The following is a 10,918-nucleotide window of genomic DNA, read 5'->3' as shown; positions in this document are numbered from 1 at the left end:
ATGTTGAAATCGGAGCTTGGGGACCTCTGTAACATTTGTCCCTTAAACTTTAACCTTTGACCGCAACTTCATATACAAAGTGGGTTGGTAATATGACCTTTAAATCTGAATCCTTTGTGCATGTTGCATTGTTTGTGTTATAAACCTACCATGGACACACGACCATTTTCCCCACAGTACTATTTTGTGCATTGATTGTGTTACACAAGTGTGTGGTTACTAACTCTGTTCTCTGTTTTGAGATTGTGGAAAGTCAGACATAAATGTTTTAACTAGGATTTGTAACATTTAGCTAGATGAAGGCTGGACTTTCTTTCCAAACAGTACAGGAATAACAGTTTGTTTTGAATTCGAAAATGCGCATTTAACTTTTCTACGAATTACTAACCGAAAACATCTGTTACAGAACATACTACAGGAGAATGCTGTTAATGTTGTTATTTAAATTGTTTGAAACCTTAAAAATGTTCAACAATATCAATCGCTATGATGTATGGCAACAACAATTAATCATTTCAATAATTAATCATTTCTAACTATACACTTAATTTTGCTTTGTTACAAAAACTATTTGGCTTTAAATGAGCTGCAAAATAGGGCTATTTCATAAAGCTTTCGATAGCATACTCCTATCGGTACGTCTGAGAAGAGTTCTTCCTAGAGAGAGGTAATGATATACTTTTTATTCAATTGCACTGTGTCTATCCATAAAACACATTCAGAACGAGAGTCGAGAGTAGTTCAAGAAACGAACATTTTGCAATAGCAAATGTGTTTTTTTCTATATGTTCTCATCACCATGTTATACAACAAGTCTAATCTAAGGGCATTTCAGCTTAAACGTTTCTCAAATGTGATACGAACGCCAAACATGGATGGAGAAAAATTAGCAAAATCTATAATGTAATGGCAAACAAATTGAGCCTAAAAATGGAACAAGGGTAGTTCACAGTCGTTTGACTATAATTTTTTATGAATAGATAATTAGTGATTGACGTTGGCAGAGAGTTTGGCTACTTATTTCAGTCTTCTTCATCCAATACTGTTGTATGTATACGTCAACTCAGCTTTAGCTACACTAGGCTACACTGTAATTTGAAAAAGTAGCAAGGTGCTTTGCAGGTAGTTTAGGGGTGGGTTAGTTCGAATGATTCATGTAACATATTTATACGGTTGGTCAGTAGCGAATATGTTAAAATACGACAGGAACTAAGCAAAAGACACCAGTCAAACATATTAACAAAAAAATACAATTCAAAAAATATTTTAAAACCCAAACATGCAAGTATGACAAGACTATCTAGCATCTGATGGAATCTATTTGAATATATTTGTAAGTGCAAAGAAACTGGCTGGGTTTTGTAATTTTTCATATTATTAAAATTTCAAGCCCTGATGAGGATATCAATCAGTTGTTTGGTTGAGTCAAACTGTCTCTAAGAAATACCTATATCACGTAAATTAAAATGTGTACTTGGTAATATAACTTTTCCCCAACATTGTATGTCTATCAGAGACTTGGTCAGGCGAACCTTCGCCTCCTAAACATTTTTCTAATACGTCTGTATATACATAGCGATTTACTTTTCGTTGCATGTGTGAAGCCTTGCGATCCCTGGTAATGAATAGAGAGATATTAAAGTAGGGTAGTATTCGTCTCCACTTGACATATATGAACATTAATCACAAAGGCCCATAGTCTGTTCCAATGTTATGCCAATGAGGAGCTCTTGTAGGAGTGTTCTGGTGGGGCTTGGAGTGATTTGTATCACTCGGATTTCATGTCGTGGCCTATGTGGCAGGTAATGCCTTCTGATCTATTTTGGGTTTTAATTTTCTTAGAGATTTTTGGTATTTTGCCAATAAAAATGCAACATTTCAAAAACCTTGAATGAACAATTATTGTTTTGCACTATTTTCACTTGAAAGGTGTAAGTTTTGAAAGAGATAACCAAACCTTGAAGATTATGAGGTAAAATGTATCACATTTGATAAGAAAATAAAACCCAAAATAGATCATAAGGTGTTAAGTGTAAAATTTCCTTTCAAGTGTATTTTTGGCGAAATCAAATATCAAGCTAAAGACATCTTGTTCACTTCATCTGCAATATAAAGTGCTTGTCGTCTTCCTACGGTGACATATTCCACAAGGTATTATAATCTCTTTATATCAAATTGAGTATAAGATACTTTGATCTTGGGTTATATAATTACATGTAACCATATAGTATTAAATAAATTCACGCTATAACTTCTACACCAATTGCATTCCGTGTACGAAGCGACGAGTTATATTTTTATACCAGGTCATCAGCTAGCACGTTTAAGCAGAAAACTGACGGGTTTGCAATTTGGTGCAAAAAGAAAGTAACTCTACTTTTGCGAATAAGCCTTGAAACATGTTTAAACACGGTCAAACACGGAAGGGTTTGGTTTAATAAAATTATCGCAAGTTTTAACTTCCAACAAACCTGAAAGGGACAGCCATCTGGAATATGATAAATTACCATGACTGGAGAAAACTACATACTTGCAAAACCAATGCACCAAAACAACACATGGGGATACCATATTCTCCTTTATTATATTAGTTACTAGACTCTAGTTTTAATTTTCGTGAAAATGAAAATAACGAGCCACCTGCTATACGGAGTATGCCAAGGAACAATGTACATGTGCGATTATTAGCGCGCTAGCTTTTTAACTGGCAATGCCTGGATTGAAACTCAGACCTACTCTAGCATTGAAAGTTTTAAAGCTTTATTTGCGAGTGAGATTGATGGTAAACATTTTGTATTTTTGGTTGTGTACGGTCGCTTTGCTTTTAAATTATGTAAATTGTTATTTCCTTCGAGAACACTGATTTTGGAACCGCCAGTTTAATAACTTTTTTAAATACATTTTATCCAAAGTGAACTATATTTCTGTTTTCCAATACGTAAACAGTCTTACTCTATACCATGAAGAATGGAAAGTATTTATTTCGTTGTTAATTGTTTTTGTACTTTCAAATGAAAAACACTGACACAGTCCATACATTTTTTATTATTACGCTTGCAATTGAGTGTTAGCAAAAGAACGATTGAACAAACCAGCATATACTCACTTAACCTTTCATCAACTAAAACAGATTTAAAAAGTGTACGTTTTGTCATACGTTTCATGAGACCAGTTCTGGGTCGTAAACAGTAAACAACGATCGAGTTCGTGAATGAATCTACAGAATTTGTCACGAGTTGCCAACATTTCAGCACTACTCAAGAGTCATTGTATACATGTATGTGTATAGTGTTATACTTTGTAGAACCGAATATCAAGAGCCCACCATATCAGCTTTGTCAATCACTTTGAAAAATAACTGACCTGAATTGGTGAGATCGTCATAACCGTGTCTATGTCAACTAATACAGATAAATGCGTCATTCAGCATGTACGTACGGTACTATTTTAGTCTCCAAGTCCCCCTCTTTGACCGTACATGGGTCATTCAAAATGTAGGTGGGAGTAAACTTTCTTGCCACAAAAAGGTCGTTTCTTGTACGCTGACATTTTTATGGGCACCAAAGATAACTACCATACCGTAATTTTATACCTATACCCACTATTTTATATTCGCTATTCATTTTGTTCATACGATATAAAATCGTCTGCACTCTTACTCTGTGTATAGACATTGGAAAGAATGTCAATGCTTCATGTATCTAGAATAGTGAGAGAAAAAATATGTACAACTTATACCGCTATGTTTACGCATTTATTATAAGTCATGTTTACTTCACACTTAGCATTGATTACCAAACAAACATTGGAATTAAAGTATCCGTATTTGAACAAGTATGATTGAGAGTAATTTGAATAGTAACTGGTTTGTTTTTACTGTACAAATAACGAACAAGACCCATTCCAATATTATATATATTATGTTAAAATATCAACTTTCTGTGACAACACATACGTTATAAAGACATTCACATGTTCACACATGCCATATTTGTTTGCAAAAATCACCAGTTTCCCATTGTTGTCATGGATTTTCATAGAGAAAGCGATGCGTTGTGCACAGTTTGCATTCAATTTGACAATAATCCCCATGAAGTAAGGGGCCCTTTATACCCCTGTCTCGCCTTTACGTTGTATAATGTCTATAATATATGTCACGTCCTATAGAGATATTATAAAAATCACCTCAAAGACGCCAATGGTGCATCAAATGGAGTGATTGTAATAGATATCAATAGATAACAAACAGACGTGAACTTCAAGTATGCCCATAACTATAACACTTATCGTGCCTTACAACCTTTCTTAATTTGAAAAAGTATTGGAGTTGATTGTATTCCGTGTACGAAATCACGGGTTACATTTAATACCAGACCAAAGGGTAACACTTTTAAACCGATCACTGACGGGCTTGAAATTTTGGTGCAGAACGAACATAGTTTTACTATACAATTTAGTCTTGAAACAAGATTAATTACCCTATTTAAGGAAAGGTTTCAAAATTATGAAACGCGGAAATAGTTTCTTTTTATAAAGTAATTGAAATTTTGGTGCAGAACGAACATAGTTTTACTATACAAATTAGTCTTGAAACAAGATTAATTACCCTATTTAAGGAAAGGTTTCAAAATTATGAAACGCGGAAATAGTTTCTTTTTATAAAGTAATTGAAATTTTAATTTCCAACAAGCTACAAATGCATAACAATCAGTTATATTTCAAAGAAACATGATAAATTACTTAATTACTGGAGAAAAAACTATGCACATTTTAAACCTACAGGAAATTACAAATTTGAGAAGTACATGTCGTTATACCATATTAGTTTTATTATATTAGCTAACAAGTTTTTCTTACCATAGAACTGCAAACAGAGAGCCATCTGTTATATGCAGTATGGTTGGAAACAATGTACAGGTATTAACAGTCTTGTGTCTGGATAAAAGCAATAAAGCTTTATGTGTAACTCGGTAATAATATGCAACGCCTGCGCAGTTTGAAATATAATTACATACAAAGGATTCCTGTATATTTTCCAACTTTACATTTTCAGTAATGAGTTTTGCATAAGAACTAGAGTAGCGTGTTTTAAGAGATATCAATTTCTTTCGAGAGAAACAGGTAATGTATACTTTCTATGTAACAAAATAACTATTCAGACAAAATACGTGTCTGTTAAAAGTGAACGTATCATCCATAAACCAAAACTGAGCTCGAATCTCAAGTTTCCGTGCATAAGAACGCGTGCGTCTGTTATCAAAACGTATTGTTATTGTACCCAATTCACGGGCATCAATATCATGTCTATAGCTGATTTCATATAAGCACTGGAAGTTCCTTGTCTGTGCAAGAACTACCTAGTCAACATCATGAAAGATATGAAGAAAGGGGGCAATATCAGTGATCAACTTTACTGGAAACTTTATCCCAGCTCTGATGAACCCCCTAAACTATACGGCACGCCCAAAACACATAAACGAGATGCACCATTATGACCCATTATATTTACCTGTGACAGTATCACTTACGACGTTACTCGTTAAATAGCTAAAATCCTTACACCACTTGTAGGTAAGACCATATAAAGTGTCAAGAACAACACAGAATTGGTAGACAAACCATGGACACTACAAGAAAGTAGGTCTACGGACAAACTTAAGATCTTCAGGTTTCACCTGGCGACAACTGGTCTCCTATAACGTCACGAATCTGTTCACGAGCGTCCCAGTTTAGTATTACGCTTGAGTGTTAGCAAAAGAACGGTTGTACAATTACCAGCATATACTCACTTAACCTTTCATCAACTAAAACAGATTTGAAAAGTGACGAAATGAAAGTGGTTTTCATACGTTTCATGAGACCAGTTCTGAGTCGTAAACAGTAAACAACGATCGAGTTCGTGAATGAATCTACAGAATTTTTCACGAGTTGCCGACATTTCAGCACTACTCAAGAGTCATTGTATACATGTATGTGAAAAGTGTATAGTGTTATACTTTGTAGAACCGAATATTAAGAGCCCACCATATATAATGAGTTGCGCCCACCATACATAATGAGTTGCGCTGTTGCGCTGTGAGGCTGCACTCAACCTGCTCTCCTGATCTAGCTTAAAATTTTACCCGTTTTGGAGAACTTTCCGTGAAATCACTGCTCTTATTAGTTTTATGAATATCCTGTGATATCTTTGGACCTATCAGAAGAAGTTTTTTTGAAGTTTAGTTGGTAGTTTGCTGCAGATTTACTTGCTGGGTTTTGTTGTTGCTGCCCTGGAAAGTCTTCTGCTGACCTTACACCTGGTAAGTATGGCTTCATTAATATACACAAGAGCTGCCTTAATTAGTATCAAGAATGGAGTACTCAACAATCGTGCATTGTCTAGAGTTAACTGCAACACCTGGAATCAACTGAAGACACTTAATATATGCAGGACGTGGCCAACCAAAAGAGGATGTGCCAGTGGAACAAAAAAGAAACAACTTCTTCCTGTAATGATCACTCATCAGACCAAAGTGATTACAAATGCACAGATGGAACAGAATAACAACATACACCAAAACAAAAGCAACCTGATGAACATTCCACTGCTGAAAGGGACAAATCATCACCCCAGGACCATCTCATTTGCATTATGGAATGCACAAGCCATGAAGTCAAAGATAACATCACTATGTGACTTTGTAACTGAAAAACAACTTGATGTTATTTCTATAACAGAGACCTGGCTAACTGGTAACTCTGGCGATAATCACGCCATCTCTGAACTCAGAAGTACCCTACCTGATCATAATTTATATCACGTACCTCGCAAAAGTAAAGGTGGTGGAGTTGGTGTCCTATTACGAAAGGGATTCAGTGTCAAAGTTAATAAATCGTCAACTCAGTATAACTCATTTGAACATACTGATCTTACAATTAGCTCAAAGTCTACCACAGTACGCCTGATCACACTATACCGCCCACCCCCATCAAAGAAGAACAAGTTGACAACATCAATGTTCCTTAGCCAATTCTCCTCCCTGATTGAAACATTAACAACTGCTCCTGGCTACCTACTTATTGCGGGTGACTTTAACTTTCACATAGATGATGTAACAAATCGTGAGGCATCACACTTCCTTGAGCTACTTGAATCCTCCAACCTTCAACAACATACTACGGAAACCACACATCGTTGTGGGCACACTCTTGATTTGATCATCTCACGTCAAACAGATAACCTCGTCTCAAGTACCACTATTCACAGAGGTCTTCCATCTGATCATGATGCTGTGAGTTGTAATCTTGCTGTACCTCGTGTAAAGTCAACAAGGCGCAAAGTTTGTTATCGTAATTTCAAGAGCATCAACATGACAGAAATGCGCAAAGACATCCAAGCATCACCTCTTACCGTTCCTGTCAAAAGTTCTGGAGAAAGTAGTGGCACATGAACTTCATCATCACCTACAAAGCAATGACCTATATGCAAAGATGCAGTCTGCATACCGTAAACACCACAGTACAGAAACCGCTATCATTCGTGTTTATAATGATATTCTTCATGCTATTGATGGACACCAAGATGTTATACTTGTCCTATTAGATCTGTCTGCAGCATTTGACACGATTGACCATCAAATCTTAATAGACAGAATGCATAAGCGGTTTGGGATAGATGGTACAGTACTCTCCTGGTTTAGGTCATACCTCCAGCATCGAACACAACATGTAACAGTAAACAATGCAAAGTCTGCCTGTCACAGCCTAAACTTTGGAGTCCCACAGGGATCAGTTCTAGGTCCCATACTCTTTACCATGTATGTCGCACCCTTAGAGGATCTGATTTCACAACATAATCTAAACAGTATGATGTATGCTGATGACTCTCAACTTTACCAGATGATGAAACGATCACAACACATGAACACAGTCTCGCGTATTGAAGCATGCATTGCTGATATACGAACTTGGTATGCATCGAATAAATTAAAGCTAAATGACAGTAAAACAGAGATAATCCACTTCTCATCTCGATTCAGTAAAACCAATCCTGTACCATGTATCACAATTGGGGACAGCACTGTCAACACATCATCCACAACACGTGACCTTGGGGTTATACTTGACTCGGAACTTAGCAAGACATGTACTACTCGAGTACCAGATCTATGCGTTGCGAGTATCATTAGCAACTCCTGTGTCTGGTACAGTCATGAGCGTTACCAGTTCTGTCATGCGCTGTCGTGTGCAAGTAAAGGTCAAACCCCACTGCGTAATCTTCCTACGTCGACTGACTGACAGTTAGTATATATTATGTATATAGCGTTTGATTACGTAATTATTGTTTGTGCCACCCCACCCCCGTGCACCCCACCCCACTCGTACGTCCATGCAGAGACCACGGTGACGAACAGTAAAACTTAAAAAGTCTTTACACAGAAAGATAGACAGGGAAAGGGAATTTCCTAGTATATTGTGTTGACATGTATTAACGTTTGATTAATAAATGCAATGTATCCTCTGTTTATTGTTTATTTGCATGGTGGTCTTTATGTGCGTCTTGCGTTTAATGTTTGCCGCAACTTGGTAATTACGCATCCAGATACATTGTACACAAAATTATATTACCAAGATGTTTTATACGTACGTTCATGCGTTCTCAGTAGTATAGCGCCACCAACATTCACGTTAACTTAAAAAGTATTATAGTTCACTAACTGACATCTACCAATCCGACTAACGGTTGGTGTATTACCATTTGTCAGTTAGTAGATATTTACACTGGTTATGGAAATATGTTACTAGTAATTTGCCAAATAGCCTACCAGTTTGATCAAGGATATTAGCTGTGCACTAATTAATTCAAAGTTGGTAAGCTACAAAGAGACAGAGAAGACGATAGTTTTGATTTAAAACTTTATCAACTAGAGATGTTATCTGATAAAAACATGAATAACATTATAAAGCTAAGAAATCGCAAAGACACCCACTATTATTTATTCGACCTGGTGTCACCAAGGTTGGTGTGTAGGGGTGATCCTAATGTTTAAAAATGTTTTTGTTTTTTTCCATGGAAAATTTTGGTCGGTCGGTCGATTTAAAAAAGTATATAAATAAAAAATCATCTTTGAATTCATGTTTCTTTGCCTCTCCTTTTCCTCCTTTCAATCATCTTTTCATTGGATTCCTAGAAACAAGCCCTTCTCAGCTTTTCTTAGGGACCGGTCAGTTTCTCCAGCCTGGGTGGGGGGGGGGGCGGTGGATTCTTAAATCGGGCCGACAAAAAGTCACTGACCCCCCCTATCTGTAAAACCCAAAACAGGCTGACCCCCCTATCACTTAATTCTAAAACATGATGGACCCCCCCCCCCATATATGATATTCGCATGAGTGACAGGTATTTTTTGATCGTGACTCAGTGTGGACTGCTTGACTGTCTTGCATCTACTTTATAAGATCCCGGGTTTTTATATAGCACTATCATAATTATAATTATTGACTACCCAGGGTAAATATATTTGAAAAGGAGTTTAAGGTAGGGGGAAAGCTTTGAGAAGGGAATATGTACAGCTGTCATGGGGGGTCCTAGGGGGTCTCCCCCTAGAAGCCCAGGAGGTTTTTAACTCTGAAAAGTCAATATTGAGACTATTCAGACATTTTTAGAAAATCATTTCCAAGCTTTACAAGACAGCACCAACATGTAAAAAGCAACTACATAAGGTTGAAATATTTTTGAAATATACTAGTAGTTTGATAGGATCTTGACAGTAAGAGGTAGGGGGAGATCTTGAGACTGGGATGTGTACACCTCATGGGGGGGGAGGAAGGTTCCAAGGGGGTCTCCCCCTAGAACCCCTGGAGGTTTTTTCCCTCAATTTTGAGACTATTCAGACCCTTTCAGACAATAATTTCCAAGCCTTACAAGACAACACCAACATGTAAAAAAACAACTACATAGGGTTGAAATACTTTTGAAATATACTTTAATAGCATCTTGACAGTAAGAGCGGAAGAGCTTGAGACTGGGATATGTCCACCTCATGCGGGGGCGGGGGTCTGAGGGGGTCTCCCTCTAGAAGCCCTGGAGGAATTTTACTCTTATAGCCAATATTTACACTATTTAGACCCTTCAAGCAATAACTTAATCCATGCTTTACAAGACAGCAAGTATCAGAAACTATTCTTTATAACTTACACTAAGGGTTGAAATATGTTCTTAAAAAGTTAAATGGCATCATTATATACACATAGCACATCTAATGATAGTATCATTGGTAGGGGAGATTTGGAGATTAAGGCAATTTTAGACTATCTTGGCAAACATTTCACATCTTGAAAAGACAATATCATCTCAAATTAGAATAGGGTGAAAATATTTAAGAAAAGTTTAATACCATTATGACAGTAAAAAGGTTGTTGGTGCATCTGATTGTTGGTTGAATGCATGAGTGACCTCTGGGGGTGAGGAAGTCCTTGGGGTTTTCCCCCTGGCAGATATGGAGTTTTTTGCTTGAGATACTAAGGCAATGTTTAGGTTATTCATAACCTTTGAGGTAATATTTCCAAGCTTCGAAAAGCTAACGTAAATGTACGTTTTAAATGAGTTTCCTATATCACATAAAATAGACATGTAACATTAGTATAGGGGCATTAATATATGTATAATAAAGTCACCGGTATGTTAGAGAACTTTAGGTGGATATTGTGTTTTTGTGTGGTCATAGTGTTTTAAATTGTGATTGAAGAAAAACATCCTTTCTACAATGGCATATAGCCTTGTCTGAAATGTGGTACATGTCAATATTTGTTCTTGTCCCTGTTTCTTACATGAATTCTTTAATATTACTTATAACTTCAAACATAACTATACATATACATATACATGTATTACCTAGCTACCACACTAGTTACAGAACATGTTATGTAAATGCTTGGCTGT

The 10,918-nt window shown here is 36.5% G+C and overlaps 1 protein-coding gene across 1 annotated transcript in view; it reads left to right on the top strand.

The window, feature by feature from the left end:
* Nucleotides 1-623: 623 nt before the first annotated feature.
* Nucleotides 624-10,918, top strand: part of LOC144433262 (uncharacterized) — a 66,190-nt gene continuing 55,895 nt past the window's right edge. The window contains exon 1 of the mRNA XM_078121571.1: nucleotides 624-667. The gene's annotated coding sequence lies outside the window, so the exon portion shown is untranslated. The remainder of the gene's footprint in view (nucleotides 668-10,918) is intronic.

Source organism: Glandiceps talaboti, chromosome 3 (genome assembly GCF_964340395.1).
Source record: "Glandiceps talaboti chromosome 3, keGlaTala1.1, whole genome shotgun sequence".
Classification (NCBI taxonomy): Eukaryota; Metazoa; Hemichordata; class Enteropneusta; family Spengelidae; genus Glandiceps; species Glandiceps talaboti.
Note: the sequence above shows the minus strand (reverse complement) of the source record. Positions and strands in the feature narration are given on the sequence as shown.